The sequence below is a fragment of the Pteropus medius genome, unplaced genomic scaffold, assembly GCF_902729225.1.
Source record: "Pteropus medius unplaced genomic scaffold, Ma_sr-lr_union100, whole genome shotgun sequence".
NCBI classification, from domain to species: domain Eukaryota; kingdom Metazoa; phylum Chordata; class Mammalia; order Chiroptera; family Pteropodidae; genus Pteropus; species Pteropus medius.
Window position 1 is genome coordinate 6,599,426 of NW_024344371.1, and position 12,548 is coordinate 6,611,973.

Sequence of the window (12,548 nt, forward strand, 5' to 3'; positions counted from 1 at the left end):
ATATTAATTTCTCTTCCTTTATCGATGCTTCTGTTTAAGGTTTTGAAGTCCATTTTATTTGTTGAGACCCTTCCCTAATAATAACCAAAACTCATTAAATTCATTAAGGCGAGAAATACAGCAGTGCCCCCTTACTTCTGTATGGTTTCACTTTCAGCAGTTTCCGTTACCTGATATCTGAAAATATTAAATAGAAAATTCCAGAAATAAACAATTCGCAAGTTTTAAATTGCATGCCATTCTGAGGAGGGTAATGAAATCTCTCACCATCCCACTCTGTCCCACCTGGGACGTGAATCATCCTTTGTCTAGAATACCTATGCTGTATTCACGGCCTGCCCATTAGTCACCCTGTAGCCATCTTTATTCTCAGATCAATTGTCATGATGTTGTTGTGCTGATGTTCGTGTAACTCTTGTCTCACTTAATGCCACACTCACACAACTTTTATTACAGTATATTGTGAAAAATTGTTCTATTTTATTATTAGTTATTGTTGTTAATCTTTTACTGTGCCTAATTTATAAATTAAACTTCATCATAGGTATGTATGCATAGGGAAAATCATGGTATATATGGAGTTCAGTACCACCTGTGGTTTCAGGCATCCACTGGCGGTCTTGAAATGTACTACCTGCAGATAAGGGACTGCTATAACACGTTTACAGATGTTCAAAAGATAGAAAGTCAGTCTTATGATATAATTATTTTCAAAAAGTGTATTGGTCAAAAGGGAAGAGAATGACATGAATTGGCACTCAAAGAAAATTGTTAAGAGGACATTATCCCAGTGCTATGAACTGAATTATGCCTCCCCTCCAATTCATATGTTGAAACTCTAACTCCTAGGGTGACTGTTTTTTGGAGATACAGTCTTTAGTACGTATTTAAGATTAAATAAGTTAATAAGGATGGGACCCTAATCTGATAGGGTTGGTGGTCTTATTAGAAGAAGAAAGAGATCTTTTTCCCTCTTTCTGTGAGACTTTATAGTCGAGGGGATTAATCAGCAAACAATAATGATTAGGCAGACAGAGAGTAAATGAGAGAGTGAATCAGAGCAATGACTGGGGATGCACAGATCTCTTCAGAGATGCAATGCATAGGCTCTCCAAGCTGTCTCCTCAGACATCCTCAAGTCTCCCTCTGATTCCTACCTCCTTTCCAGTCAACCCGGACTCTGATTGCTATGCTTATCTCCTCTACTGAAATACACTGGCTGTGTCACTTCTCCCTTCTCCTTCTAGGTTTAGACACTTTATACCTTTCAAGACAGCAGTTAAAAAATCTTTTGCTTTAATATATCTTAATGTATTGGTTAAGCTAAAGGGACAACTTCAGCCTAAATTCCCTCTCCAAGTAGCAATGCCTAAGTGAGTTTAAGGTAGAATAATTCTAAACACAGATATAAGGCAGAGTTAGAAATCTAAGAAATAGGTAGAATTTAACAGAATTCTCCAGTTATACCATGTAAACCAATTATTATTTATATAAATTTAAATGTAGAATTTTAATCTGTACTCATTTAATTTTAAAATTAATTCTTTGAGAATTGTTTATTAATTTTGTTCTTTTAGCCTTTTTTCATTTTTATTTTTGAAATGTTTCATATATAATATATTTGTGTATATGATGTGTTTTTGTGTAAATTATAAAAGATAATAGCAAAATTAACATTTTTGTCCACTTCTCAGGTCTCAGATTTTTTTAACAGAACATTGTTTACTCACTGTTATATATTCATTGTTTATCCTTTCATCTGATTCCAAGCTTGGCAAACTAAACTGATCATACTCTATGACTGAGAAAAGGGTTTATGTCTGGGAATACCCACGATAGACCTGCCCATGGTTTATTTGCAATAAGGACCTAGGAACTTATTGGAAAAGAATTTGTCTTAAGGAAACAGGTAAGTGAGGGGTCCAGGAGACAGCCAAGGGTTTTAGGGCAGTGTTTGAGAGATATAGACCAGACTGTCCATCACTGTCACATGTCCAAGTTTTAGGACAAAAATCTGAAATAGCTGCTTGACCAAAATATATCTATGAGATACCAAGAGCACAGGGCAGCACTGACAGAAACCTCACCATTGGTCCCTTGGCGCTCACAAAAATGTTAAGCATTGACAAATATGATAGGGTAAGAGGAGGCTTTGCGGATGTTCCGGCAAGTCAGGTCCCCAGCCATTTGAGAGTAAACGATGGCTTGCCAGCAACTCCAGGTGAATACCACAGATCTATCAGAAGCCTCTTTTCATGCTGGCAGCAGAAAAAGACAAGAGAAAGCTACCACCCAACCCAGAGAAACACTCAGCTTTCTAAATGCATTGATTGGGGCTCTGAGCACTGGCTATTATGTCTCCACCTGATGAGGATTCCTCTACTGGGAATTCAAGGAAAATTTCTGCTCTAATTGTTTTTAATTAAAAATATTATTTAATGGAGTCTATGGCCATGCTACCCTGAACAAGCCCAATCTTGTCTGATCTTGGAAGCTAAGCAGGGTTTGGCCTGGTTAGTATTTAGATGAGAGACCACCTAGGAAGACCAGGTGCTGTAGGCATAAGAAATAAAAAATTAGGGATTGTAAACTGACACGGTCCTTGCAATCTGTGAGGTCAACCAAGGGTTGCCTCGCCTAAAAATATATATATATGTATATATATATATATATATATATATATATATATATATATACACACACACACACACACACACACACACACACACACATATATATATATAATTTATATATTATTTAATTTTTATATATTCCCTCCTATATATCCCAAGGTGAAGATATTAAACCAAGATTTGTGGTAAACTCATTACAATTCTATCTAGAGCAGCTAAAAATTGGGAAACTGCTTAACTCCTTTTCCATGGCCAGGATGCTAGGTTTGACTATATCAGTCAGCCTAAATAGAAAATTCTTCTCCACATTTATTTATAAAGACAACTAGAAACCCTGTTATCTCTGAACCATTGAACAAAAAGTAAAAGAAATTTAATTTAGATTTTTTTAATCGTACAAGTTTCAGCATCACACACAGATATTAGAGACAGTTCCCTACTACATACTTTCATCCTTTAAGAATGAATATTTTTGGACTAGGGAGAAAGGATCATTTTTTTATTCACTCTAATCTTCACTATAACTGTTGTATGGCCTGTTTGTTCTCATGGCTGGGAAGTGAAAAGTGTGAAGTGATGAGAAGGGCTTTCAAATTCCATTAGCAACTTTTTGCTGTCTGCAGATATCTTGAAACTCTGTTTCAGATACCAATACTGTTCAGTCTAGAACCTCATTAACACCTGAAAAGAGATAACCAAGAATTGGCAGGCATTTGAGGAAAACCATCAGCAAGAGAGAAACTAAAGTCAATACAGTCAACACAGAAAAGAACTAAACACCACACCAAAAGAAACGGTGCTATTAGAGGAGACAACTGATAACTCTAAAATAATTTATATAATGCTTCCAAGGGAGGAATTGAAGAGAATAAAACATCTATATCATCTATATTTTAAACTGAGATAGGCTCAGTTTAAATATTGCAATATTATAAACTTAATTCTGGCAGTCATAGACAGAAGATAACAAAATACAAAACTACTTTTAAAAAAGGGGGTGGGCACAAGCCTGCAAGAAACAGGCTATTACTACCTTACATAAATACTTACAGAGTATCAAAAAAGTGGAAATCTTTCAAACTCATTCAATGAAATGTTGTGCCCAAATATTAAAACTAAAAATGAGTAAATCACAAAAAGGCAACCTCTAGACCTCTACTGTTTATAAATGCTTATCAACCAAATACTAACAAATTACTAAAAGTAGTATATAAAAGAATAATACATTATGACGTAGATTTTATCCCAAAAGTTCAAGGACACTTTAACATCTGGAAAACAATGTGATATTTACAAGTCAAAGGATAAAAACATATAATCATCACAATAGATACAGAAAATTATTTCATAAAATTCAGCACCCATTTCTGATTTTAAAAAATAGTAAATTAGAAATGGAATGTTCTTTTTCTTGGTAATGGGTTATTTACAAAATAGCCATTGAAAACATACATAATGGAAAAATTAGAGACAATTTCATTTTAGCTAGGATCTAGTAAAGCATACTCATCATCACTGCTACTGTGTAGTGATGGGAGTGGTTGTCTTCAGATACATAAAGGAATGGGCTGTCTGTAGAGAGCTGTAAAACAGTAGCAAAACCAGTCTGTTTTTATCATTACTATGTGCCAGCACTTCTAAACATTGTCAATTAGAAAATACTACTCTGCAGGGGAAAAAGGTGCTGATCAAGTTCTAAAACTACAGCCTCAGTTACTGGTGTGTGTGTGTGTGTTTCAAATTAGCTCATTTTATTATTTACCGTTTAATAATTTGTAATATATCTGGAAGCCAATATGGAGAATTCTTTAGTTATAGAGTCAGCCCTTGATACACATCCCAGTTACAGTTACATGGGTTTATATTGAGAGAAAGTTATTAACAGTTCAGAATAGTTCTTCGGGCACTATTTGTGTCTAGTATCCCTATGGCACTACATATTCCTGCATTTAAAAAGTAAATTAAAAACAAAACAAAATAATATCAAAGTGATTATAAGGATAAAGAAACTTGAATTAGATTTATTTCAATTCTGTCATTGTATAAATGCCAGGAGAAAGACAAAAGATATTGGGCTTAAATGCTTTGATCATTTTCCCCAGGAGCTGGACACTCATTTCAAAGCAATGGATAAAATAATGGCAACGATTGCTATTGCTCAGCTATTTCCTCTGATTTTAGCAGAAGGAGAAAAGCTTTGCTGTTTCAACCAAATGTAATAGAAATTTAAGATGACTTTCTGATGAAGATATTTTAGAGGAACATTTTATTCACAGAGATATTTGGCAGCTGACAGAATTGATCCCCAAGAAACAGACATTGAGTAGTATTAAAATTTCTGGAATATATTAAGAAATAAGATCTTAATGAGTCACTGAAAAATTTACCCTTATTTTAAAGACTTTTCTTATTTGTATATATGCTGCTTCATCTGGAAAAAAAAGTTTAAATTGACATTAATAGAAATCTTCTATCTAGCATGAGTAAAGATAGATTTAAAAAAATCTAGCTATATTATTAAGCATAAATATCCCAAGTTTAATTGACAAATTTTTGGAAGTCGAGACTTGAAAATAGAAATTGCAAGGTTATTAATTATTAGTAAGACAGACTATATACAAATATAAATTCTCCTTTTCAAAAATGCATTAATGTAATTGAAAAGTATTAACCCATAGCTTTTTTCTTTTTAAGTACTGTAATATTTGTATTATTTCTAATATTAATTTTAACTGGCATGTATCTCATGATAAAATTCAATTAAGAAAATTTCTAATCCATCTGGATTATTTTTGGCCATTATTGTTACTTGTTTCCTTTCATGATTATTATCAATAATAATTTTGTTGTATAGAGGATAGAGTGCTAAATAATGATCTACTCTAGATACCAAATGCATATGATATATGCTACTGTGTCTACCTGGGAAATACAAGACTGTCAACAGAAAAATCTCTTAGAAATTATGAGAGAGTTTGGCAGCGTGGGACAATATTAGCTTTCCTACCTAACTACAGCAAAACTAAAACATAACAAATAAAAAATTAATATTAAATAAGCACTAAAGTATTTAATGATTAAATAACATAAAAATGAATAAATGTATAGGATAGGAAGATTTAATATTCTAAACATTTCCACCCCAATTAATTGATAAAGAATTGGGTTAAGAATCATACAGTTGGAATTGGAAGTTACCTTAAAGTTCTAGTTGAATCCATTCAATTCACAAACAACACTAGCCCAGGCAGGGTAGTCCTATCCTAGGCCCACCCTGAGGTGGAAGATAATCAGGCTAGAGCTTTGGTTTCCCCATCAGCATGATGTGGGGACTTTCATACTTTAAAAACACTAAGATGGAACCTTCCAGGAGAATGAAGACACCTGTACCAGTTTTATAACACTCTCTTAGCAGTACTCCCACTATTGTTGTCCTCGATTTGAAAAATCAATAAAATCAGACAAAGACATCAATCAGAGACACACCACTAAACATTCATGAACACTCAAGACTCTGTCTTCAAAGTATCCAGAACCACTCACCAAAAAGTAATTCATCAATTAAGGGCTTTTATGAAACAATGTTATTTATTGAAATTTCTATTAATCTTGATCTAAGAATTTCTAATTTTTAATAATACTTTTCTCTGAAAACACACATATATATGATAACCTTGCTAGATTTGTAGCCCAGATAAAAGTAACCATTTTTAAACAAATAGATTCTGTAACTTGGTCATCTCTGGTTATGTAAATTAAAATCTTGAAATTTCCTGTTCTTAGTGGGAGCAGTCACTATTACCCTTTTAGCTATGTTTACCAACATTTAATTATAGGGTATAAAAGAAAATTCATAAATTCACTGAAGGTTATTTAAAACAAACACTCACATATCACATAACAATTATATAGACAGTATTAATTCTGAAGATATTTTATAGGAGATTTAATAAGAAAATTTCTATAATGTACACAGGGGACTTTGTACATATACTTTCTGCCTTAGAATCTTTCTTTTTACCCAAATATCTGAGTTCCTTTCTTGGTTTCTAAGACCTAATGTCATCCTTCCCTTTTTCAGGGCCCACCTCTTGACATAAAATTATTTCTCTATCTTGTATTGCCTTTCTCTCATGACATTCACTGTAGCCCAGTGGCCAAATGTGGCAAGCTGATAAATTCTAGCTTTTGTATGAGCATGAAGATAAATCAGGGTATAAAAATTTTTAAATAAGAAAATAATTGAAAATTAGGTAGACTTTAGGAATAAACAGTTTCAACTTTAAAGTCCCTTTCCTTATTTGCCCTTACTATTCTGGGTTACTGTTGGAAGCTTCCATTTCTATCCAAGTCCGACTTTGTTTCTCTTAGTCCTCGAATAATTGGACCCCACTTTGTGAAGCCATCATCTTTACACCTCCTAATAGCAATAAAGCTCTCTGGGGTATGATTTTAAAAAAAACTCTCTCTGGTTTTGTTCTCCATTCCCAAACTCACGCTCAAGAGAAACTTTCTGAATTTCTTAATTCTGTCTTCCATCTTCAGAGTGCCACAAAATTCTACTCAGCTTGCAAATTTTGTGAGTTCTTCTTTCCCTCCTTCTAAACTCATACTCATTTAGCACTGACCATGTTTCTGCCCATTTTTTTCTCATCTGACCCTAGTCACGAGAGTTCCACTCATCCTATTCTTATCTGTTGGTCTAGAATGTGTGACTAATACTTTATAATAAAAAACGTGGAGCCATGATAACCCTTATATGCCCTGACATTCACTCTCCTCAAGTCAATAACAAAGCAGGCAGCTTGGTTAATATAATATTTAGACCACCAGTGGAGAGAGAGATCTTTTTCCCTTCTGTACTCTGAATAAATAAATTAGTCTGACCAAATGAAGAAATGTGGTATAACATGATTTATTTGGGCCAGAGCTGACACTGGTAAGACAAAGTCTCATCTGCTTACAGAAACGTAAGCAGAAGTCATCAGCCACATCCTCAGATTTGTGTGCCATGCATGAATATCATGGGGAAGAACTTGACCCTGATCTTCAATAGGAGTCTAAACATATATTAATATGTCTTATAGACTAAAAGGGAGTGAAAATAGAAGCCAGACTACAAAGAGAAACAAAGAGTCACCTAAGAGAAAAAACATCAGGAGTGAGGCAAAAAACTGGCTTTGCCAGGCAGATTCAAGCACCTCATCTAGGGGAATGGAGTTCCAAGAACAGAGTATTGGTGCAGTAAAGCTGAAAACTCAGTATCACTCAGAATCTGGTCTCATTGCCATGGGACCACCACCATCCAAAATCTGGACACTAAAAGGGAAGATAGTTTCTCAATGGATGGAAAGAAACTTTACCCCTAAAGACCAGAAGTGGGGGCAGAAACTGGGGCTACAATTCTGAGTCCCCTCACCTCCTTTGGAAGTGCCTACAGACATCCCTCATAGAGGAGGGTAAAGGTTGTTCTATTAGGCACTGTGCCCGGGAACAAATCACTAAAATGTTCTTACCTAGGATCCATTAACTATGGGATTTAATGTAATGGCAGAGTGTAATATCTAAATACAAAACTGGAAACGGCAGATTAGGAGAAAGAAACATAAAACATAAAACGTCTCCCTCACAAGCTACTATTTTTGTAAAGAAATATTTTTCAACATATATGAAAATTCAAAGAAATCAAATGAGGTCTTATATTGGAAGGATCAGAAGTTTACGACAGAGAAGGAACAGAAGCTGAAGGTGAAAGTCAGGTAAATTCACCAACTAAAGATCCTTTTCCATTGAAAAGCAGCATTAAAAAATGCAAATTACCCTAGAGCTAAATCTATTCACACTTCAGTATATGTTAAAATATTTAAACTAATAGATTGAAGGAGAAGAGGCTAGAGTGTTAATTCTAGAGAAAAGAGTACTTCATCTGAGGAAATTGGCAGCCTAGAGAGCTCAAGCAAAGGGAATGAGTTGCCAGTTGACTGAGAACAGGAGGCAACATGGAGCTTGAAGAAAGGTGAACAAAGGCCTTTTGGGAGGGCTTCTAGGACAAATTTAAGTGCCTAGATTTCTAGAGGAAGCTATTTTTATGTTATGAAAGATCTATTTTTTAAAAAGTATAGTTGACATACAATATTATATTAGTTTCAGGTGTACAACATAGTTATTCGACATTTATAGACCTTATGAAATGATCACAGCGAAGAGCCGAGTAACCATCTGTCACTGTATGAAGCTTTTACGGTATTATTGACTATATTCCCTGTGAAAGATTATTTTGATGTAGCAATTGACTTTCTGCTAAAGGTTCTAATAATAAGGATTAGAACAAAAATCACATTATACATAAACAGTGTTCATAAATAAATCAATAAACATTTTTATCACATGTATCAGAGGTCTCATTATTTTCATATGGGGTCTTTTCCCCACAAAGACAAGTAAATATCATTTTATCTTTGTCTCTTAGGTATATTGCATAAATTCCATTTGAGTTGAAATCAATTGAATACGGCTATTCGTAAAGGAATTAATTCTCTTTGAATAAACTATTTGTCCTTTTTTAAAGAAAAACAAAAGATACAAAGATATAGATATAGAAATCCCTAACTCAAGAAATTAAACCAATTTTTTTGGTTCATTAGTGTTCCTTTTTTGTCAGCTTTCAGTATCTTTACACCTTCTGTAAGGCTCACTTCTATTCATGTACACTCTATTGTTCTTCTTGTTTCAACTACTGGCAAAATCACAAAACAGAAGACAAAGGAAGTCATAATATTCTATTAGTTCAAATCAAAGGACCACGCATTTAGGAAGGATTCAAGCCTGCTTTTGCAAGATGATCGTGGAACACAAAAACATGATGAATATATCAAAAATATTTCTCACATACCGCCTGCCATACAAAGATTGTTTGAATTAAACACCATTATTGCTCTGTTGTCAACATGTTAGAATATATAGATAAGCCACACACATGCCTCAGTTCTATCATGATCCATAAATCACTGTTATATTTGATATTGCTGTTTTTTAAAAAAATATTTAATATTTTCCAGAGCACATCAACCCAGACTTTGGATCCTGTTTTTGTCAGAGGTTATTTTTCCTTATATTGTGAGAGACAAATCCTGAGCTATCCACTGAACCACTCAAACGTTTTAAAGTGTATCACTGATGAGTGATGCCATCTAGAACAGGAGCTGTCACTGACCTGGTATTTTGTCATATAAATGTAAGCAAGGCTAAGATGTCTTTGCTATTACTTAAAGGTCTTATTACGATAGAAAGACCTGCTTTATTTCACATAACTCTGTATCGACTTTCCAGTCATTTAAAGCTGACCTATCTGGCTCACAGATCATAAAAATTTTAGAGATAAAAAGGATCTCAAAATTATTTTATTAAAACTCTTCATTATTTCTATGGAGGAATCAGTGACCCAAGGGTGAAATGGCTTGCCCAATGTCATACAACCAAAACAAAACAAAACAAACAAACAAACAAAACACAGGCTAGGAGAATCTAGAATCCACTTTTCTGCTCTATTTTGTGGCCTCTATGTATATTGGAAATTTTACTATAAGAAGAGTTTAAGAAGAGCAAGAAAATCAAGTAATGCTGACCTTTACTCTAGTTCCAACAAAAGATATTAATTGGCTTTGGAAGTAATCTATGACTTTGCTTATTGATTCTCATTTTACTTCTATTAGAGTTTGGTATTTTTTTAAACTTCACTAATTTCTAAGTGAACATGAATTGAAGGATTCAGACAGTCAGACTTTCTGAATGTGTCAGGAAAAAAAATGTGCAAATTAGAGGATCCAGGCATAAGGTGTATACCCAGTTATGCTGTTGACAGTTACATGGTCAGATCGTTGTGTTCCAGCTTGCAAATCAAGTGTTTCAATGTGTGGAAGATAGCAGGGAAATGTGATTCTATGATATGCCATCCATCTGGAAATTTTATTTGATAGGAACAAAAAAAAAAAATTCAAGTCCTGAGAAAATAATTAAGATACATTTCCCCCCCTCCCCAAAAAGCTTGCTATGCTAGCTAAGGTTTGCTCCAAAACAGGAATACCTGAAAAACCATGACTGAGCCTACATAGACAAAACAAAAAAGGAACACTAATTTGCTGCTATGAATAGACAAGTTTAAGAATTTCAATTGAAACAAAGTTAGGTATGCAGGATAAATTATTTGGATAACTGTTTAAGAAAGTGATAGAAGCAAGAATTAATAGTAAAAGAAGACATGTTTTGTTAAAAATAAAAATAAATACTGGAATTTGTGGGCATCAAAATTCTAGGGTTAAAGAGAAAAAGATATGTTATTATAAACTTCTCTCTAGATATTAGATACTAAGAGATGGAAATCTATTTGATAATAGATTTGAGCAACTACTATGTTCTAGACGCTGTTTGAGGCACTGGGCAGATCCCTGTTCTCAAGCAGGCTAGCATTCTATTAAAAGAAAAGTGTATATAAAAATGAAGAAATTCACTGAACGACATTTCTATTCTTTGGTTGTTCTCCAAGTGTCAGTTTTCCACTTTTAAACCAAAAGAGGCTGAGGCAAGTAAAGAGTGAAAAAAATCTACATCTTTTCATATTTCATTTCTTTTCCTGCCAGAAAAGTAGCCAGTGATTATCTATAAAAGTTTGATTTTTATCTTCTTATTTAGGTATGTTAAATATTTTTCATATGAACAAATCATTTTTATAGCTAAACAAACATGGATTGAGCATCTTCTACTTGCTGAGCACTTGCACAGGGACTGGGGGCATGTCTGTCAAGAATTCTTATGAGGTAGAGACAAATAATTAAAGATAATTACTTTCTAGAAGCATCAGTACTTTTGTCCTGAGAAAACATAGATAATAATAATTCCTAAATAATTTTTAACAACACCATTTTTAACAATGCCCCTTCCACCACCATTTTTAATCATACATACATAATGTTCAATCCTTACAACTTTACCTGATATGTTATTTTCCTGTTTTATAGATGAGGAACCAGGTTGATACATGTTAAATACTTTCCAAGGCTACAAAGGTGATAAATAATAAAGCCAGAGTATTTCTTTAGTTCGTCTTATTCCAAGGACTGTACTCCTTCCACCAGACCCCAAGGGGTCCTGCTTCTCTACCACACCCCACTATTTCCAAGCATTTAAACACCTCTTTATATTTGCTCAAAACTCTGAATAAATTGTGGAAAGCGATTTATGTAGAGAGTGCTTTTATGGCACCGCTTCCACAAAACATGGAAATGGAGACCCCAAAATGACTGAAATGATGTGCCCTATTGTGTAGGAGTGTGCTTTACTCCTAAGAAATGAGATGCATGCAAATCATTTCCATGTTGTAGGCAGGCTTCTGAGCAATATGTAAATAAGTGAGAGAAAAAATATCCACATTAATAAACAGCCCCTTGGATATATGAAACCCATCTGCAACATTAGGTAAAGAGTTTGTATACTGTGTAGTCAGACAGGATGTCCATATTGCATTCCTCTGTGCCTGTAAGGGAAAACAGAATGATGGTTCAGGTATGGCGGTGCCATATGGCTGAATCCATGAAAATATCACAGAGTTATTTTTTTTCAGCAACTGTGATCAGTCCATGTAAGCAAGGATCAAGTCTCTGCAAATAGAATTATGACACTCCAAGTTCCATCCTGTTTCCAAGGTCTCTTTCTCACACATCCTGCTGAGATTAACCTATAATATTTCTCTGCACGTGGATTGAGTCCTTCTAAAATAGGGGATGGCGACCAAAGGGAAATTGCAAGTAGAAGAGACACAAGCAACAGAAATGGCCCAAAGTGAGAATCACAGATTGACAATATAACATGTGCCAGTGAGCCCATGGCTGACATTATCAAGTAAGATGACTCAGAGGAGAA

At 34.2% G+C, this 12,548-nt stretch overlaps 1 pseudogene; it reads left to right on the top strand.

Moving 5' to 3' along the window:
• Positions 1-2,443: 2,443 nt before the first annotated feature.
• LOC120608654 (uncharacterized) lies at positions 2,444-2,562 on the top strand (annotated as a pseudogene).
• Positions 2,563-12,548: the final 9,986 nt, after the last annotated feature.